At 46.3% G+C, this 21,676-nt stretch overlaps 1 long non-coding RNA gene across 1 annotated transcript in view; it reads left to right on the forward strand.

Annotated features, from left to right (window-relative positions):
- LOC131402360 (uncharacterized) overlaps positions 1–21,676 on the forward strand; it is a 227,251-nt gene that overhangs the window by 10,273 nt on the left and 195,302 nt on the right. Inside the window, exon 2 of the long non-coding RNA XR_009218586.1 lies at positions 2,766–2,994. This is a non-coding gene — a long non-coding RNA (uncharacterized LOC131402360). The remainder of the gene's footprint in view (positions 1–2,765; positions 2,995–21,676) is intronic.

Genomic DNA, 21,676 nt, shown 5'->3' on the forward strand with positions numbered 1-21,676 from the left:
ATTTTATATAGCATCATGCATTGTCATTTGGAAAGTGTCGGTTTCTTTGAGTTATATACAGGTGTTCCAAATGCTGACGCTTTTCATTAAACAATACATAAGCATCACTTTTGTCAACGTCACCACTGCTAACAGAAAACTCCTGTGGACTGGCAGCTGGCGGGCTCACAGCGGCAGATACGAGATCTCCAAAATTCTTATTTTCACATGGACGCTCAGATTGTATCATGGCAACAAAAACTGGCAGTTGCGGTCCTTGCAAGAACAGGTTCATCTGCTCACTGCTGAGATGTCTGCCCAGTTCCCCAGACTGACGGATCAGAGTCTGACCGTCAGTCACTCTCTCCAGTAAGCGCGGGATCCCATGACAAGGATGCAGCTGGTTTTCCTGACAACTCCACCGATGGCACATATGCTTTTCTTCAAGACTATCCTCATATTTCTGGATGCGACAGAAGCACTTCCTGCCTGCTTCCCATTTTGACAAAGAAAATATTAAAAAGATGCACACTCAAAGGTCGAGATTTGGTAAAATTAATAGTTTCACTGCTTGATCAGAGACATTCTGAAGTCAGACTGGCGTTGTGTCCAGCTGCCAGTTCCTGATGGAATAATGCAGTGGCTACCCGCAAGCTTGGGGCCATCATCCTGATTTATCCTCAGGTGCCTGTAGGATTCCCAGCACTGTAGTTCCAGGACAAATGATGAGATTCACAACAGTTACGTAAAGCTTTGGGTGTTTCAGCACCACTTTTGTTTGTCGTGAAGCATTTACACAAAAGATTTTCTTTGATGGCGCTGGGTCCAAACACATCTGTAGAAGGAGAAAAAAAAACTGAGTATACTTTTGAAAGCATACATATTTATAGTCTAAACCTAAAATATTCTAGACAACACAAGGAATATACAAGGGCGCATTCCCTTAGTCTCAGAGAGATGCTGTTCTCGTGTGTCACATGACGTCTGGTCAACTCCACGGGACGCTCGTGAGAGAACAGAGCGACAAGGAGCAGTCCATTGTGGGCATTTCTAGGGCGGCTTTAACAGAGCACCACCCCGGGCGGCTCAAAAAACAGAAAATTGGCTCCTCGAGTTCTGGAGGCCAGAAGTCCGAGATCAAGGTGTGGGCAGGGTCGGTGCCTTCTGGGGCCATGAGGGAGATCTGCCCAGTCCTCCCTCCTGCTTCTGGCGGTTTGTGGCGTCTCTGACATTCCTTGGCTTGGATCTCTCCAGCTCTGCTTTCTTCTTCACGTGGCGTTCTCCCCGTGTGTGTGCCCGTGTCCAAACCTCCCCCTTCTAGAAGGACACCGGTCATATTCAACTAGAGCCACCCTAGTGATTTCATCTTTATTCCTTACATCTGCAAGGACCCTGTTTCAATAAGGGCACATTCTGACGTACGGGGGATTAGGACTTCAAGTTATGAATCTTGCGGGGACACAATTCAACCCATAACATATGTTTCAGTGTTATTAGGAAAATAGCTTGCTCTCTAGGATCCCCCCGTAAGGGTCTCAGGTAACCTCAAGGGTCCACACTCCATAGCTTGAGAATATTCACTTACATTTTTCTATTGTGCTATTACTCCATTATTAACTTCTTTTTTAGATGAATCTTTTAAATTCATTTCTAATTAGTTAGTTGGGTGAGGGTCATGGGGTAGCAATCTTTCTTCCCAATTAACCAGCCTGTTTGTTATCACTGTTTAGTGTGATGACCCCTCTTTCCTGGATTTCATCTGTGTTGTTAACCCCAGAGAGTTTTTCCACATTTTAACTGGGTGTTTCTGATGCACAGGTAGAAAGTTGTGGACGTTTATTTTCTCATCAGCTTGTGATCATTTTACTATTTCTGATCATTTTGTTTATGGGTGATCATTTTACTTCCATTTCTTCAGGGATGTTTTCAGGGGCGTCCTCGAGAGAGGGTGCAGGGCTGTGTGTTCTGGCTCAGCCTCCAGTGATTAGTGAATGAGACCAGGAAAGGGGCTCTTCCTGCCAAGTCTCAGGTTAAAAGATGCTGACATCTTTCCATTACTCACAGGGAGAAAGAAGTCAGAGTCTTTAGCACACAGACCCCCCAAATGGACCACCAGATCGTGTTTCCACTTTCACTTCCGGAGCTGCTCGTGGTCCCTCTTTGTTCTAATCACCCCGAGTAGTTTCCTGTGCACCCAGCACACAGAGCCCACTCTCCTCTCGTGCTGTGTCATCTGCCAGGAATGCTCCTCTGCACTCCCAGGCCTAGGGAGCAACCTGACCCCTGGCAAATATCTGCACTTTTTAAGAGCCTGTTTAAATGCCATCCCTTCTCTCGACCTTTCTGACACTTTCTCAGAGCAGAATGTTCTTTTCCATCATCTGCATTTCTAGAATCCCACAGCTTGTTTTCAACATAACCACCTCATGTGACATTCAGTGTCACCTTGTTCCATCTCAGGCTCAGCCAGGAGCCCCAGCCCCACAGCACGGAGCACCTGTGGGCACTCAGTAGAGCTCAGCTGGGTTTAACTTGAGATATCATGGGGGGGGGCGCGACTCTAGGCAAAGGGGCCAAGTCCCCTTGCATGGTGTCCACCAACTCATCTGCTCAGGATCAGGCTTGCCCTCACTCCTCCACATGTTGCCAGATTTATAGGGCCTAATTTACATCCCGGCCAGCCTCCCCTGAAAGGTGTCTGATGGTTTTCCTGCCTGTTGTCCTCCTTTACAATCAGGAAAGTGGAGGCTCAGGACAATATATTCCACAGTGTTCGTGTTTTCCAGAGCCACAATGCTACCTTCAGCCTCCATCCCTCTGCCTCCAGCCTCAGCCTCCAGCCTCCAGACTCAGCCTTCAGTCTCCAGACTCGGCCTCAGCCTCCAACATCCGGTACCCAGCCTCTTGCCTCCAGCCTTGAGCATGCAATCTCAGCCTCCAGTCTCAGCCTCTAGCCCCTAGCCTCAGCCTCCAGCCTTCAGCCTCAGTCTCCAACCTGCAGCCTCCAGCCTCCAGGTGCCCGCAAACCAGCACCAAGGAAGTGTGATGTCAACATCCGAAACCTTTTCCCCACATTAGCTGGCAGCGAACTTTTATCTAAGACTTTAGGCCCTGAGCTTTAAGAAGAAAAATGCTATTTTATTCTAATTATTTACAAATGAGTTTAGGCAAATGGAAGTAAGTCTGCCATGTTTCTCAAGTAGGGCATTTTGGCAAGAGCTTTCTAACCAATATCATATTTACAGATTCCCCCATGGGCTTGCATTTGATTCTGCATACATGCTGTAAAGAGGATAATGAGGATAATGATCTGACCATTTTTGCTTTGCTTTGATTAATTGTAAATGAGTGGAATTCCCAGAGAGAAATAACCTCTATTTTTAGATTTTCATTTAAAATAGATTATGGTGTTCTAGCTATAGTTGGAGGAATAACCAGATCTATATTCTGTTTTGTTTCTTAAGATGCTCCTGATATTTTTACGAGATTTTGTATTCTGGAAGGCTTCTGGCACGTGGTTTTGACACGAGATTTCTGATTAGTGCAGTTTATTTGGTTTTTGAAATGCTTCTCTAATGTGCATTAAGAGGATTTGCGTAACTACTGTTTGCTGATCTCTGTCAAAGATTCACATTGTTAAGAGCTACAGAATACTCCTAACAGCGGGCACAGGAGGCTGGTACGGGGCCTTTCATCAGATGAGAGCTCCTGCTGCCCGAGGTGAAGAGTTGGTGCTCAGGATCATTAGGTGCTGGGGCCCGCAGGACAACAGAGGAGATTACAGGGCTGCGGGTCAAGTGCAAACACCTTTTCCACATGATGTAAGCTGATCAGACAGCGCCTTCGCAGCCAGCCTCACTGCTCACTGTTACCACCGGGTTCCTCTCTGCACAGATCCCCTGTGCACAGACCTTTTGTACATCTTAAGTCGCTTACCTAGCGTCCTGGTAATCCTTCTCACTTCCAACCTATGACTCTCAGGAAGAATGTATAACAATAACTATAGCAATGTCGTGTCCTGGACCCCTCCCTGTGCTGGGCAGTGACTTAGATGATTTTACACATGATTTCTAATTTCTAAGACCACTTACGAAGTAAGTGATTTATGACACTGTTTGGTTTTCCTCTTTCTTACGAAGCATCAGGTGTTCAGGAACATTGGTGACTTTCCTAAGGCTGTGAAGTTAGTGAACCGTGAGAGTTCCGCTCTGCCACCATCTTCCAAAACCTAATTAGAAATTCTGAGTGAACATTTCACTCTCCTTTTTCTTTCCATCCTCTATTTTCCTCCAAAATTCCATTGCAGAATAAGCTTTCTAAAAGTTAAGATTAATGATAAATATGCTGTGATAAACATACTTGAATATTTAAGGATACAACTTTGTAGCCTCATATGGATTCATAGCACTGTCCAATATAATTTATACTATACAATTTCCATTAAAATTAAATTAGATTTTGAATATTATCTCTTTATAATCTAAGCAACACTATCATCTTCATTCTAAAATAACCTTAATCCCCACCAAGTGCAGGTTGAGTGTTTCTTCACGAGAAGAGCATCCTAAATGACTGTGGGGATGTCATCCCCGTAACCGACTGTTCTGTGGCTTCTAGAAACAGAAAAATGAAAGGAAAGCACAGTCCTGCTGAACATGAACAGGGCAGAAGCTTGTCCAGGAGAACTCCCAAAGCGTTTCTGATGCTCTGCCTGTGCCCTTTGCTTTCTCCTGACATTGACACTAAATCAACTTCCCTTTCTTATCTACATGGGGCCATTTTCTCAGAGGGAAAAAAACCAAATGCCCTGGCTGTTGCCGAGGACAGGATTGGAGCATTTATGTCCCCTCAGTCTATGTGGGGCTGGTCAAGACTCTGCCACAAAAGCCATTTCCAATTCCATGGCTTTCTGTGTCTGGGTGTTGAATTTGGGCTTCTTATTTCTAGACCAAAGAGAAAACAGACAGAGCTGAGCCTGTGCAGGAACTTCAGTCGTCTCTTCCGCATTGGCCAGGAGGTCAAACGGTCTTACCAGAGGGCAGCTCTGCAGACAGACCACAAACACACATGGAGAGGCTGCCCTCGTCCTTCTGGCACTGCCCCTGATGTCTCACACAAGACAAGACAGCTGGGTCCTGAAGAGAAGGGTCTGGACGCTCAAAAGCACGAGAAGCTTGGTCAGAAATGATGCTACTGTTTCAGGTGGGACCCTCCAGCCCCGATGCTGCTTGCAAGACCTGTCACCCGTCCTTGCTCTGTTCCCTCTTTTCCCCGAGAGGTGATATAATCATGAGTCTTATCTGCTTCAGTCGGCTGGTATGTGCTCTAAACATTCATTACTCTTTCCCCATTTTTAACGATTCCACGCTGCCAAGTGGAACAAACCATCTGTCCTTCCGACCCTCCTCCTGGCTCCAGTGGGAGACGTGTTTACTCCTCTGTGTGCGTCTAATCCCGCCCCCCCAGTAGTTCAGCTCCGTGAAGGCGTGAAGTGAGGTGGATCTGCTTTACTGAGCCCTCCCTGAGAACAGTGTCTGCCCCTCAGTCAGTGCTGGCCGACTGGATGAATGCCTGTGCGTGAGGGCACGTGAGGAAAGGTGCAGAAGGACGAGTCCCTCGTGTCCTTGGAGGCTATTGCTCGTGTCCTCTCCCCGCATGTTCAGCTCCTCCATCTCTATTGATATCTACTTATCACCCCATAAAATCGTTTCTAGCCCCATCTTTGTGAAAACAGAAAACTTCCCTCTATTTTGTATTCCTCTCACACTACTTTTGCCCCATCCTTTTCACAACCCAAATGCTTGAAAGAGTCATCTACTCTCCTCTCAGCTCCTCTCACCCCTCACTCAAATCTGCATCACTATTTCTGCCACTGTTGCTCTGGAAACTCTGTTCGCTGGGTCTTTCCAGCGTCAGCATCTGGACCTCAGGGCAGTGTCTGGGAGTCGACCTGGATCTTCTTCTTGGTGTTGGAGTTACTGTTCTCTCCGAGATTTCCTCCTTCTCTACCTGTTCTTTTCCAGGCTTCTTGGCGGATGTGAGTGTTGTGTGTATGTATGTGTTTCCTCTGCCCGCCCATCAAATGTTGCCATCCTCTAGGAGGTCTGTGTTTGGCCTCCTCCTCCACCGTCCACATCTCCCTGAGAATCTCACTGCTTTAGTGGCCGTCCATATGCAGATAACTCCTGCATAACTTCAGCTCAAGACTCTCTACTGAGTTCCAGACTCATTTGCAAAGGTCTCAATACTGCTCCCTTTGGATGAGATGCAGGACTTCAAAAAGAACAAGCCCAAAACTGTTAAACAGCTGTGTTCCTTCTCCATCATTTCCCAGCTCAGCGGGTCTTCAGCATCCGCCTCTGTGCTCGGATGTAAATCTGGGAGTCAGCTTGCTTCTGTCCTCCACTTGTCCTCGCCCAACTTCCATTCAGTCGCCAAGAACCCATGGTTCCATTGGTTCTTGAATTTCACCGTAAAATGCTCTACATGTTTTACTTAAAATTTAACTGTAAGACCCATGGACTGAAGGGAAGCCGGCATTCCATGTGGGGTCAGCTACACAGGCATTTCTACCCCAGCCCCACACTAAGGAGACCACTCTCTCATGCAAATTGGGAAGGCCCTGTGTGAGGAACCACCTTTGATGCACAAGTTCTGTTTTCATAACCCTAAATTATAGTAATGGTGACATCCACAAAGGAGCTGTGAAATTACAAGAGTGGACTGTATCGTGATGTCCAAGAGAGCTCACTCTTAGATAAGCACAGCAGAGAGATGAAATCAGACCCAACCATCTGGCCTCCCCAGGGCTTCCTTTCCTAATGAGAAAGGCAGACGGAGGCAGGCAGGAACTTGAAATTACCCTTCACTCTACCTAGCCTACATGAGTAATATGTCAAAAATGTAAATAATGAAGGACCAGCATTTAATTTGCTGCCACAATATGTTTATTTCAATTAATTTTGGGTGATATGTATTCTAATTTGGATTTAAAAATGTGATCTGAAATGAAAAGAACAGTATGATATTTCCATCCGACACCTTTCTCTTGGGCGATTTGCTTAATTTTTAACTTGCATTGGTTCTCTCAAGGGACCTTAATACAGATTTCTCTCTAAATCTCTCAGCTTTAGTTCTTACTTGGCCTTAATTGTATAATCTTTAGGAGGTTTTTAGGTGAACTTTATCCAGAAGAGGAATATAAATTTAGATATTAACAAATATGGGAAATGAATCAGTCCAGTCATCATTAGGGAAAATGAATTGTTCCAGAGCCCAGGATCCCATAAAGTTAAATCACATTTATCTTCTAATTGATAAGGAGTTTAAAAACATCCACACCATCACGCCTGTTAGCCTAATTCCAAGCCTTCACCTACCACTGGGTGAAATAACCTAGAGTCAGTGTTTTATTCAGGAGCCCAGAGATTCACAGTCATCATCACTGCTCATCTCCCCTCACCCCACAGCCACATCTATATCTGTAGTCAATATTCCCTAATACCTTCCTTTCCCAAGCACAACAGAGAATACGGCACAGAATCTGACACAGTGATGGATGTTGGCAAAAATTGAATACATTGTCCCTGACCCCACGGGACGGCCTGATACGCTAGTGTCGCTCGTGGGTGGCTGAGCAGACTGTCTACAGACACAGGGGGCCTTAGGTCAAATTCCAGTCCCATTATGCTCTATGGAATAATGCAGAGTATATAACCTTCTTGTGTATAACGTTCTTTTATAGAGGATTTAAAATTTAATATTCTGAGTTGGAATTAATTTAACGTGAAACAGCTGTCAGCACAAACAGCTCTCGTTTACTTCTGATATTTCAATACACATGAAAATCATCGTAAATACTTCTCCTCAAACTTTTTCTCCACGTACATAATATAATTAATTACCTTTGTCTTGTTTTCTTCCTTGGTGATCACAAATTACATTACATTCAAATCCAACTTAGTGGAAAAGGATGTTAATTTTTCCGACTCCCATTATTCTGGAATGGAAACACTTATGTGGGTATTATTTCAAGATTTCATGATCAGCAACAAGGGATTTTCCTAAAGAATGACTTGGCAGGGGTATTCGTCATTGCTTTTCTTCATGAATGCTTTAAACAGTGTGAGGGACAATGTACAGAATAGAATAGACTCTCTTTCTCTTCTCTCAGAATTTATGTACTAAAGCAACAACATACACAACTGCATTCTCAGGATGCCAACTAACATGCCTGTCATAGACATGGTGGGGAAGTGGGGAGTTTTGTCCTCCAGTTATAGAAGCTGAATTACTGATTTCCCGATTGTGCTACCTACAGGGTGTGAATATATATTTGTATTGTATATGTAAATATATATTTGTATGTGTCTATGTACATATATAATTTTTAAATTTTGGAAAGAAAGTCTTACCTAAAAAATAATTTGAATGTGCATTGCTAGCTATTTAAAGGCAATCTATACCTCTGAAACAATTTATTCACTCATTCACTCATTCATTCATTCATCCAAGGAACATTAATTCATTACCTGCCATAACCAGGCACAGTGAGTGCAAACATGGGGAGGTGGTTTCTGAGCTCAACATTTCTGCACTTTCTTCTGACATGTCCGTAGAATGGCAAATCATTGCGAATGGATCCAGAGTATTCAGAGTTTCGCGTGCACCTCAGATTCCTTTCTTAGGAGGATGCAGTGGTGATGACGGAAATATCTATCATCATGACCCGTGGCCCTGTGAAATTGCTGATAAGACCTAAGACGCCTCCCAATACGGACTTTCTGTAAAGGGTGGTGCTATTTAACTAAATGGAAGAAAAATGTCACCAACTGGCTACTGGTCTCAAGGAATGAGAGCACTCGGGCACACTGGTGCCACCTGTAATAAAGTTTGGCATCACCAATTAGGGATCAGAGGGTTTTATTTAGAAAGCTGATTGACATCATGACAAGTAATGGAACAACAGGGAAGCGTGTTTGTTGGTTTCTTTTTGCATTGTCTGAAATGACTCCGTGAAAGTGTCAGTTCAAACAGCCGGTGTTAAGACTTTCACGCAATGACTACTATTTTGTGTGGGAACTTCGCCTCCAGAAGCCAAGGTGTAAGATATGATGCCAAGCACCACTTAATTTCTATTTTTCTGCTTACCCTCCAGGCCCTGATCTGGATCGCTGGACCAGAGGGAGACTGGGAAACTCTGGAGTGAATTTCTGAGGCGTCATCCTGTCAGATGAGTCAGGAGGATGCCCCATGGCAGCTCAAGACACGGGAGAGGAGGCCTGGGCTCCTTCCAGTGCCGAGCGTGAGTGAGAGATGACAAAATCTAGAGCAAACTGTCAGATTTCTCTAGTTTCCTAAGTAGCTGCAACACGTGGAGAACGTAAACCGGAAATCGATCACGTGTGTCAGGAAGCTTGTTACCAGAGCAGGTGAACTGAAAAAATTAAGGTATTGTCACAATTTGGATAAAGAATCAAGATTCCAATGAAGTTATATACTATTGTTCCATCCACTGAAAAATAATTAATGATTTGTACTGTGAGGGGTGGGTGTTACACGTCGTGTTTCATATAATGATAACAGTTACTCTTGACTGCTTTCGTGTGCCTGAGGTCTGTGTACTGCGCTGCTAATCTTCCCTGACCTGTAAGGAGCATTGGCATCTGGCAGGTAGACATCTAATAAGAGGTTCTCGATAAATACTCATTGAGGGAACAACTGAATGGCCCATGCATGGCATGGTAGCAGAAAACGGAAGATTGTAATATGGTCAAAACTAACTTATATGGTGTATTAGTCAGTTCTCCAGAGAAACAGAACCAGTAGGAGGGAGGGAGAGACAGAGAGATTGAATTTAAGGAGTGGGCTCACACCATCATGGTGCTGGCAATCCAAGACCCAAGAAGAGTTGATGCTGCAGCTCGAGTCCAAAGGCTGTCAGGAGGCAGAATTCCTTCTTCTTGGGGAACCTCAGTTGTTTTCTCTTAAGGTCTTCAACTGATTGGATGAGGCCCACCCACATTATGGAGGGTCTGCTTTACTCAAAGTCTACCAATTCCAATGTTAATCACATCTAAAAAATACATTGAGAAAAACATCTAGACTGATGTTTGACCAAATAAGTGGGTTCTGTGGCCTAGTCAAGCTGACACATAAAATTAACCATCACACATGGTGTATACTGTAATGTGCACACCAATGAGATTAGGAACAGATAGGTCTGCTTCCCCTGGCTAACAGCCCAGCATCATAGCCGGACAGTGTGCTGCCATGCGCCTCACCTGCTGCAATGGGAGGCCCAGGAGCGGAAGGGCCTGGCCCTGCAGGAGAAGCACAGCTCACAGCGGGGCTGAGAGCATTTCCTGAGTGCTCACTGCTCGCCAGAAAGCACAGCACGTGCGTCCCGTGTATTTTCTTACTCAGTCTTCGCGACAGCTCTCAAAAGGAAGAGACGGCTTCTATCGCCATCTCCCGGAGGAGGAGCTGGACTTTAGAAGGCTCAATGATTGTCGGGTCACGACGGAGAGTGAGCAAGCTGAGGTGGAGACTTGTCTGTGTCCCAAGGGACGTCCTCGGCCACGGTGACACAACCCGACCTGTGTGCAGAGCCACTGGGTGTTAACATCATTAACACTTCTCGTCGGCCTAACACTTGCCTTTGCCACTGATGTGTGCCACACTTTGGGCGGATTAGTTTCACAAATATGCGTGGGGAGCATTTTCTAACCGTTCTGGATGTGGGGAGAGCTCTGCTGGTTCCGTTTACCCCATTCCTAGCACACGTCGGGCCTGTCCCTTCAACCCCACACCTGCTACATCTCCGCGAGCGAGATGGCCCCGTGCTCCTCCACTGAGGTGTGAGCTTGCCCAGCACACCGTGCTCCCCCTACTCCTGCTCCCGGCTAGGATGGGACGATCAGGCTGGGGGCAAGGAGAAAGGCAGAAAGTTGTCAAGGAGAGCGTAAATCCCGCGGGTTCCCCCTGCCCCGGGCTCCCTAGCTCAGGAAGGAGGGTCAGTAAGTCATCGAGATTCTGTTGCGGGGGTCTCATGAAAGGACAGCCCACGGCTCCTCCATCATCAGAGGAGGCTCCAGGGACAGTGCAGGACTCGAGAATAGACGACTAAGGCCGTGTCCAGAAACAGGGCTTCAGTCAGCATCCTGTACACCCCCACGGTTTCAGTATGAGCGGGAGCAGCAGATGAGTCCCGTCCCGGGTGAGCGCGGCCGCGGAGCAGCGGGCGTCCCGTCCCGGGTGAGCGCAGACATGTAGGTGAGCTGAAGGGGCACAGTGCAAGCTGAGCCAGTGTCTTCCTTTGAGCAAGAACAGTCTGCAGAACCCCGTGACCAGGGCCTGGGGCTGGACCTTGGGTCAGATACGTGGACCCTCCAGGGCCTCATGTGTCTCCAGGCGCCTCACCTGCCCGCACCCAGGAGCTGTGCCTGACATCCCTCTCAGGACCACCTGTGGTCTCGGGGAGCCCCACTGTCTGTGCCCCAGTGTGGCTCCACCTGGGGGGCTCCTTGGAAGCATCTTCCTTGCCCTCCCTGCCCAGGCGTGGCTGACGGGAAGGATGGCCTGGGGCTGTGTGCTGTGCGGTGCCCACACCTCGCTCATCCCCTGATCACTGTGACAAGGCCAGGTCCCAGGATTTCGGAAACAGAGCTCTTGGCTCTACCTCTCCTCTTTCTGTAATTTGTGTCTTCATAAACCTTTCCAAAATGAAGTCAGAGGAACTTGTATGATATAATTTTTAATAAATAAGAAAGATTGCTTAAAGTTGTCGTCACTTGAATTAGTAAAGAATCACAATTAGTTGGTCCAGTTACCTCAAATATCAATTTTCATGTTTCTGAGTGTGTATTTTTAGAATTTAAAGGAAAGTGAGCAAAAAAATGGATGGTTTCTCAGGTTTTCTCATTTATATTTAGAGACTTTCCTTGTGCTACTGAAATGCTTGTGCATTTGAAAAATGTGCAGCATTAAAAAACTGAAAGTAGAGCAATGTTTAAAAAGCACTGTTTTCTCAAGGGGTTCTCTCGAATTTTCACATTCAGTTCATCACAAAGTTGCCAGGTAGACCACATTGGATTGGGAGATCCACACAATGACAAACGCTCTTAAGATGGAGAAAGTATATTTTTTAATAAACAAAACCATAAGGAATAAGGATGATGTAAATATATATGTACTTCTAAATAAATTTGAATATATGTACATAAAATACATACACCTGTAAATATATGCAAACATATGCATATAGGTGTGAATATAATATCCGAAGAAATGCTCGTTTATTTAAATCCTTCAAAACAGCGTCTTCCATTCAGTGTAGAAGCCACAAGGGCCACTGTTTCTCTAAGAACTGGCTACACCTGTCGGTGAGATGATGCAAACCCAACGCTCAGGACTTGGGGCATCTTGAAACATTCACTACATTAAGAGAATTTGTGAATCCCTGCGGACTCTCACAGCCTTCCTAGAAACTGCGTGGGAAAGGACGCGCATGTGCACTCCCATCTCCACGTCTCTCCGAGCACAAGGCTGCATTCCGCAGGTGGGCAGCACTGCTCTCTGCCAGTCCAGCAGGACGTGATGGGGGTCATGAGCTTTCCAGCCCCCACACAGGAAAAGGGCAAAAATAGTCAAGACCATTTCCTTCTTATGAATGTCCTTGCTATTTGTCTTTATTTTCCGGACCTTCCTTTATCGGGGCTTATCTGTAGGGCCTCCTGAGGATTGGCAGTGTGACATGACAATTGTGACATTGGTGGCCGCAGACACTGGGTCCAGGACTCACCGCCCACTCTCACTGTGTCTTTATGTCAGGTAAGCATTTGCTTTTCCCGACAAGTATTGCCTTATTCAGAAGCACCTCTTTTCCCCTGAGGAGTCTGACCTCTTTGTGAGCAGAGTTTTGTTCTCATATCCCTGCTGTGGAAGCCTGGGTACCAGCCTGGAGGCGACTGGACCACTCCTGGAAATAGAGTCAGCCAGACCCGAGAGAAAAACCGTTGGTGCAAACTGGCTCTCTCTTGCCATAAGTCAAATCTCGCATGTGGGAGCAATGTTAGAGTGTCAGGAATTAATCAACGTTGGATTTTTAAAAATGATGTGTGTACTTTTTAAATTTTAGAGACGTTGAGAGGCCTCTTCCTGAGCTACGCTGCTCTCACCAGAATGCAATGATACTCGATAGCTGGGTGTGTCTTAGTTTTTAAAGATTCTCACCTACAGCGGCCTTTTAAAATTCAGGCGTAGGGGCCATACCAAAGGATAGATGCTTTCTTAACCCAGCTGTCTTAGCAAACCAAAAACGTGAAACCCAGCTCTTCAGTCGAGCACCAAGACCCCGGGAAGGACACAGAAATTGTTCCCGAAACCGCAGACAGTTAAAGCTTTCGCGGAGCATCTAATGGGCTCTGTCAGGGGTCGTGGCGGGTGATGAACTGCCCCCCCGAGGATTCAGCCGGGACCCCCGAGAGGGGTTGTGTTCTCAGCGTGGTCACGGCAGCGCCGCCGCCGCAGTTCTCCGCTTCCCTCCGCGAGGACGAAGCTCGCGGCTCGCGCGCGGCCGTCAGCCCCGCGCCGTGTTCCGCGAGGACAGACGTGAGGACCCTCGACGGCGGCCCGCCCCACGTCGTGTGCGTGGGCTTCACGCACGCGGCCGGCGTTTCGAAAGGACCCTTCCCGTCCGCTCACAGGCGCCCGCGCAGAGGGAGCGGTGTCGGCCGCTTCCTGTGACCCCTGTGATCTCAGCGCCGCCCCGGCTGCCTGCAGAGCGGCGCAGAGCAGAGCGCCCTCTGTTGGAGGGAAAACATCTCCACGTGTCAGGAGAGAGAGGAGACGGACAGGGACGCCGCCGCGGGGGAGAGCTGACACGCTCCTCTGCTGTCTTGAACAAAAGCCCGGCTCAACCGGGAATCCTCTTCCAGCACTGAGGGGCGATGAGCAGGGCGTGTTTAAGGTGTTGCTTTTACTTTCTGATTCTCAGAGTAGCCGTATCTGCTCTCTGTCTAATTCTCACAGCGGGGCTGTGTGAGGCAGAGGGCGCTGTGTTCCGACACGCCTCCCTCGCTGCTGGCGGTCGGCGCGGGCCGCGCGGGGTCTGTGCTCCGCCCGCGGGAGCCCCCGGGACGCCGGGACCAGCCTCCGGGAGCTCGTGCCGCCATCTGACCGTCGGCTACATACAGAGATTAAAACATTAGGCGAATATTTTGTAATATCTTTATTTTTGTTATCTTTCATTTTTCTTGTAATTCATTTTTCTTGTCTTTTTCCCAAGTATTGGTCTGTGATAGATTGTAAATTAGAATATAGATGGAAGCTGCTCCCTTGCACAGCTCCTTCGAGCAGGAGCGCGCCTCTAGGCTCCTGAGAAATGCTCCGTATTTGTGAGATCGCTGCTTCACACCCTGTGACTGGCCCCCGCCTCCCTCCTGAGGGCCACCCCCCTAGTGTATGGGGTTTCCTTAGGGCACCCCTTCAATGCAGGGGCTGAGAGTGTAGGATTGCTGCACCCGACCTGTGCGTCTTACATCTCAGAGGCCTCATCTCTAAAGGGGGGGTAAAACTCCCAAATTTGGGATTGTTTAAAGTCCTCAGTGAGATAAATAGGTAACCTAGCCAGCTTTAGCACAGTTAACACTCAATAAAAAGGCAGCTATTGTTATCATGCTAACTTTCAAAAATGACGTGCTTTGGTTTCAAATCTGTCAATCGGCTTCCTTACCTCTGTCTTCACTGTGTCTGCTGGGAACACCACCAGCTGTCACACCAGCCGTGACACTGTCACAGCATCAGTGGAGAAGGGAGGGGCAGCACTCCCCTCCTCACTGCGTCACCTACCATGATTCTGTGCCATCTGGTTTTTCAACACTGCAAAGCAGACCCCGGCTCAGAGAGGTGAGCGTGCCCAGGGCTGGGCTTCAGCTCAAGCAGTGATCTGATGCGGCTCCTTGGGCAGGCCTTTTAAAAGCTTTAGGCCTCAGTTCCCCCAATTGAAAAATGAGGGGGTTAGATTTAAAATGTTTCCCGCTTGAGCTCTAAAACTTGTGTGATTCAAGTAGAGGGGTGATTATGATGAGATGGTGTTTATGAGAGGAAAGTTAAATTTCTTATCAACTTTGAACTGGGGGGAAGAACAGGCGTCTGCCTCTAGCGCCTCCAAGATATGGTGCACACATTTGCAAATCCCCTCCTGCCTACTGACCAGCTGCTTCTAGCAAATGAAGGGGCTGGGATAGGTGTCTGTTAACATTTCTTCCGGGGCCTGAGAGTCTCTGAAATTTTCAACAGAACTAATGGGCAATTGCAAGCCCTTCCCAGGGCCTCGGGCGTCCCTGGCCTGTGGACTGGCACAGCATTAGTGACAAGCCCCTGTCATCAAGATGGCAGTCGAATCCCAGCCTTAGCAGGAATGTTTGGATTTGATATAAAAGAGACTCGCTTATGGTGCATTTCCAGCTCTTGTTTGTGCCCATGTGAAGGATCACATGGTCCATGCCAAGAAACAGTGATCACCACTCTCCCCAGAGGGGAGGAAAAGTGAATTGCCCACTGTGGGCCCACGGCATGGATTACACAATCAGCTCAGGAGGGTGCAAAGAAAGATATGCAATAATTGGATTCAGGAGGGGTGTTTTGAGGAAGGGAGATAATGAGCATCTTCGGTAAACTTTCTGTTTAAATTCACTCTTGATTGATTGTTAAAAAAAAAAGAAAGATTCCTTTGCCTACAGCTAAGAGTCAATCTGATGGGTTCATCAGAGTCCCTGCTCCCGAATCACTCCATCTTTCATCTACTCTGTGTTCATGGATTTTAAAAACTTGCAGATGATCCATTCAAATGCAGCAGCGTGAAGGTCAACATGTGCAAAGTTTAGAAAGGGGGCATTTCAGGGAGAGAAGGAAGAAATCAGGACAACTGTGGTGATTGCAAGGGAGAGAAGTGTATGTGCTGGGTTTGGAAAAAAGAGAAAGTGAGAGAGAGAGACATATATATAGAGAGAGAGAGAGTGAGAGACAGACAGAGATATATAAATACAGAGAGAGAGGGAGAGAGACAGAGACAGAGAGAGAGACACAGAGACAGAGAACACACAATCTCCCCCACCTCTTCCTAGCCTTTCCCAAAAGCCCACCTCATGAAAAAGAAGGACCTTCCATGTTGGGTGGGGGTGGCAGTCACACTTCTTCAAGACTGAAACAGCCAGGATTTTGAGGGACAAAATCTGGATTGGCGTTTATTAGGGAACTGGAATTGTTATTGGTGTTTTTTTTTTTTTTTTTTTTTTGTGAGGAGATCAGCCCTGAGCTAACATCCGCCAATTCTCCTCTTTTTTTGCTGAGGAAGACGGCCCTGGGCTAACATCTGTGCCTATCTTCCTCCACTTTATATGGGACACCGCCACAGCATGGCTTACCAAGCAGTGCGTCGGTGCGCGCCCGGGATCCGAACCAGCGAACCCCGGGCCGCCGCAGCGGAGCGCGCGCACTTAACCGCTTGCGCCACCGGGCCGGCCCCATTGGTGTGTTTTTTGACCAAGGAATTCTCAAAAGAGGTGACTCTCTCAGGTGGGGACGGTGCGGGATCACAGGCCTTCTGCACCACTGTTGCTTCCTGGGGTCATTATAGACCACGACGTGGGGAAGCTCGGTGAGGGTATTGTTTAAGCAGGAACGGATGAGCTGTCCCGGCGTCCACCTCAGCAACAGCTCTATCCTGGAACATCTCTGCTACCCACATCCCTCTCCCTCCTGCCCTTTGTGTGGGGTCTTTGTGAAGGTAAATGCACAGTGGGGTGCCCTGTGGTTTTCACTTGACATTAGGGCAGTAGTATTCAAATTACATCTCAGAGGTGGTCCTGTCTTTTATCTTCTCACTGCGCCTATGGTGTCTTTGTCATTCTCACATTCTTAGCTTTGATGTGGTCAAATTTTTTTCCCCATGAGTTCTACTCTTTGTAACATATTTTAAAATATTCTTGAATATAGAGGTAATAAGGTATTTTCTTCTGCAAGTTTTAAGTTCTGCTTTTCCACATTTATAGGTTATTAAACCACAGATAAAACAGGGAACTATGAGGACAGAAAAAATTGAAGTAAATAAATATTGCTATGGAATGAGCATTGATTGACTAACATGTGACTATGTGCATATAGTTACAGCGGCTGTGTCCACAAACCTGCGCATGTACAACTCCACCTGCGATGGACTCATAAAGTACCAAAGTCTGCATGTAAGGAGATTGGTTCTCATCTTTAAAATTGTCCTTGAAAATCTTTTAAATACATTTAAAATTTAGTTGCTCTTTAATAGCAACAGTTGAGCGTCAGCAGCGTCAGGCGAAGACCCTAAGATGCGTTGGAGCAAAATCTTGCAGACCCGTCCTCCTGCAGCTGGCATCCCGCCTGGGGTCCTGGTGCACCATGGACGGACGGAGCAAATGAGGGCTTCTCCAGCACATCGGGCGGGTGGAGGAAGGACTGGCAGGCCTGGGGCTGGGGAGGGGCCTGGTCTCATTGAGAAAGTGACAATTGAGCAGAGGCTTGAAGGAGAGGAGGAGGGGGCTGTGCAGACTCTGGGCAAAGCCTCTGCCATTAACAACCTGTAAAAATGCCCGATGGAGTGAGCGTACCGCACTGCATCTGAGGAAGCCAAGAAACTGAAGACCACATAGCCAGGCCTGAATTCATCTAGTCACAATCTCTACCAGTATCTTATCACGGCCACATGTCTATGCTTTTCTGAACATTTTTGTGGTTTTTGAGAACGTATCTTGACTGCTCCTCCTGAATTCACACACATGTGTTGTGTCAGGTTCAGTGAGACCCTTTCTATGCATTTCCAGCCTGGAGGAGCCGTGGCACATAGTCACACACATATAGATGTGTATGAGGGTCCCTCCTCACATGTGTGTATCTCTATGATGCTCCCTCCTCACACATGTGTGTCTGTATCACAGTCCCCTCTCACACGTGTGGATCTCTATGATGGTCCCTCCTCACGTGTGTGTGTGTGTTTGTGTGATGGTCCCTCCTCACGTGTGTGTGTCTCTCTGATGGTCCCTCCTCACATGTGTGTGTCTGTATAACAATCCCCCCTCACATGTGTGGATCTCTATGATGGTCCCTCCTCACACATATGTGTGTCTGTATGACAGTCCCTCCTCACATGCGTAGATATCTCTAATGGCCCCTCCTCACATGTGTGTGGTGTCTGTAAGACAATCCCTCCTCACATGTATGTGTCTCCATGATGGTCCCTCCTCACACATGTGGTTCTGCATGATGGTTCCTCTTGGGTATCTCATGGGGAATACATCAGCCAAAGTACCTGGTAAAGGTTTGCTGCCTTGGCAACTCTACTAGATGCAGAGAAGAATGTAGAAAAAAAGGCAACTCTTGCGGGACAAAGACTTACCAGAACCTTACCCAACTTGAGGGGAAAGAAATTACCCAACAGCAGCCCCCTCTTATCTTCCTGTCTCGCCCAAGGGGGTGAAGAAAAAGCTGAGATGCTTGTGAAGGTCACAGTTCAAGGACACAAGTCCACTAATGGAAAGAGATTTACTCATCAGATTATAGATGATTAAGTTACCACATATACAGGGTGCAGTTAATGACAGTGGATTACAGCTGGAAGAGCTACACTGTACAGACTTGATCTATGGAGTTATTGGAGAACCTGGAGACAACAGCAAGGACACTGGAGCACACTGGAGCCACTGACAGCACAGCTACAGCAAGCATTAAACACGGCCCAGCTCCTCACCATATCAACATAAAAACTCACACTAAAGGCCTATTTACCTCAGTTCCTATTTCCTAATACAGCATGTCCAGCTTTCAACAAAAAATCTCAAGGCATGATAAATGGCAAGAGAAACACAGCATGAAAAGGTCAAGCCAGCATCAGAACCAGACTTAGGTTTAACACAGATTTTGGAATTATCAGACAGGGAATTTAAAATAACAATGATTGATATGTCAAGGGCTCTACTGGAAAAACTAGGCAGCATGCAAACACAGGTAAGTGATGTCAGCAGAGGGAGGGAAACTCTAAGAAATGATTGAGATGAAAGCTAGAAATCAGAAACCCCGTGAGAGGAATGGTGAGCGCCTTTGATTTGGTAGACTGGGAACAGCCAAAGAAAGAGGCAGTGAACTTGAAGGTGTGTCAGTGGAACATCCCAGAATGCAAAGCAAAGAGAAAAAAGATTGAAACTAAAAAAAAACCCAAAACAGGTTATGCAAGTAGTGTAGGACAATTACAAAAGGGTGACACACGTATAATGGGAATAACAGAAGGAGAGAATAGACCAGAATATTTGAAGTAATTATAGCTGGGAATTTTCCAGATTTAATGACAGAAACCAAAGCACAAATCCAGAAAGTTCAGAGAACACCAAACAAGATAAATACTAAAATCTCTACACCTTGGCACATCATATTCAAAGTGCAGAAAACCAAAGATGAAGAGGAAATCTTGAAAGAGCTGAAGAAAAAACCCATCTAATGTATACAGGAGCAAGGATGGATGAAAATAACATCGGGCTTTTCCTCAGAACCATGCAAACAAGAAGAAAGGGGAGTGTAATATGTAAAATGTTTAAAGAAAAAAACCCACCAACCCAGAATTCAGTTCCTAGGGAATTATCTTTCAAAAGTGAAGGAGAAATAAAGACTTTCTCAGAAGAAGAAAAACTGAGGGAATTCATCGCCAGTATACCTGCTCTGCAAGAAATGTTAAAAAAAAATTCTTCAGAGAGAAGGAAAATGATATAGGTCAGAATTCAGATCTCCATAAAGAGAGGAAGAACATCGGAGAAGCAGTAAGTGACAGTAAAATAAATATTTTATATTCTTTATCTAATATATAACAGTTTGTCCCAAGTAATATTAGTAACAATTGGTGGGGTGATTATAGCATGGATGAGCAAAATGCATGAAAGCAATGTTACCAGGGATGGGAGGGAGGAGTAAGGAATTCTCTGCACTACTCGTGAAGTGGTACTTGGTATAGCGGTACAGTGATGCTGAGACGTGGAATTGGGTTAGCTGTAAATGTATACTGCACACTTTAGGACAAGCATGAGAAATGTTTTTTAGAGAAGTATAATTGGTATGCTAAGAAAGGAAAGAAGATGAAATCATATAAACTGCTCAATTAAAACTAGAGGAGGCAGGGGCTGGCCCTGTGGCCTAGCGGTTAAGTGCCCACGCTCTGCTGCTGGCGGCCCAGGTTCGGATCCCAGGCATGCACTGACGCACCACCGCTTGTCAGGCCATGCTGTGGCAGGGTCCCATGTAAAGTGGAGGAAGATCAGCATGGATGTTAGCTCAGGGCCAGTCTTCCTCAGTGGAAAAAAAAAGAGGAGGATTGGCATGGATGTTAGCTCAGGGCTGATCTTCCTCACAGAAAAAAAATAATAATAAAACCAGAGAAGGCAGAAAAAGAAAGAAAAAGAAACAAAGAACAAATGTAATGACTAGAAAAGAGTTATAAATATAGTAGATATTAATTCAACATATCAATAATCATTGTAAACATCAATGGTCTAAATACACGAATTGGGAGACAAACACTGTCGGAATGAATAGTAATAATAACAAAAGACTCAACTACAAGAAACCCTCTTTAAATATAAAAACACAGGTAAATTAAAACTAAAGGGATGGAGAGAGATAGGCCACACTAAAACTAATGTAAAAGAAGCTGGAATAGCTATATTAATTCCAGACAAAGCAGACTTTAGAACAAGTGAAATGTGCAGAATAAAGAGCATGATGAATAATAATACAGTAAGGAAAGGGAAAGAAGTGATTTTACTCAGTGGCTCTGCTGAGTTCTAGCAGTCATCAATAACTCAGTCAAGTGAGTTGGAAAATGCAGAAAAAAAAGCAGTGTTTTCCTAAGAACCCAAAGGGCGAAATTTGACCAGGGGCCCTTAATTCCAATTTCTTTAGCATAAATATTAGAAGCAAAGGTTTTGCTGCCTTTCAGTCTACTACCGAGAGGCGAAGAGAAAGCATTCTCTCCTCCCTTGCGGTGACCAGCCTTCCCTGGACTGCCCTGCTGTTATCACTCAAAGTCCCCTGCTCCAGAAATTCTCAGTCCCTGACAGACCGGGACAGTGGGTCACCCTACGTGGGACTCTCCATGCGGCAGAGGTGCAGGAGCTGGCGGTTTGAGAAGCAATGTGTCTGCATTTTCCTTACTTTCACTAAGTCTTCCTCATTCACCATGTATCCACCCAGTTATCCCTTCCCCAGTCTCTGGTACCCTGGCCCGACTATGTGTCAGGAGCCATTTCAGGCGCCAGGGACAGAAGCTGAGCACTGATCTGGACTATCCTGGTGGGAAGCTTTCCTTCTGGAATCTTTTTCCTTTTTTAAAATTTGTGAGAAGGGGCCAAATATTTGGCACTGTTCCCAGAACAATTGGAGTCAGGAAATACTAAAATCTATTTCTAGGATCTCTTAGTTTCTACTTACAGTGGTCTTTGCACTTCAAAACCATCGCCTTCCCATCTGCTGGTCAATAATTACCCCTCAAGGCAGCCAGGTGCTGCACAGATGGAACAGAAACCACCTTCGTGCCTTCCAGAGGTTCTTGCCTACCAGCGAGGTGTTGCATGGGCACATTTTCACAGAAACACTCTTTACAAAAGATGCTTGGTTTGTCTGGAAG

The sequence above is a fragment of the Diceros bicornis genome, unplaced genomic scaffold (assembly GCF_020826845.1).
Source record: "Diceros bicornis minor isolate mBicDic1 unplaced genomic scaffold, mDicBic1.mat.cur d_74_multi, whole genome shotgun sequence".
In the NCBI taxonomy this organism is placed as follows: domain Eukaryota; kingdom Metazoa; phylum Chordata; class Mammalia; order Perissodactyla; family Rhinocerotidae; genus Diceros; species Diceros bicornis.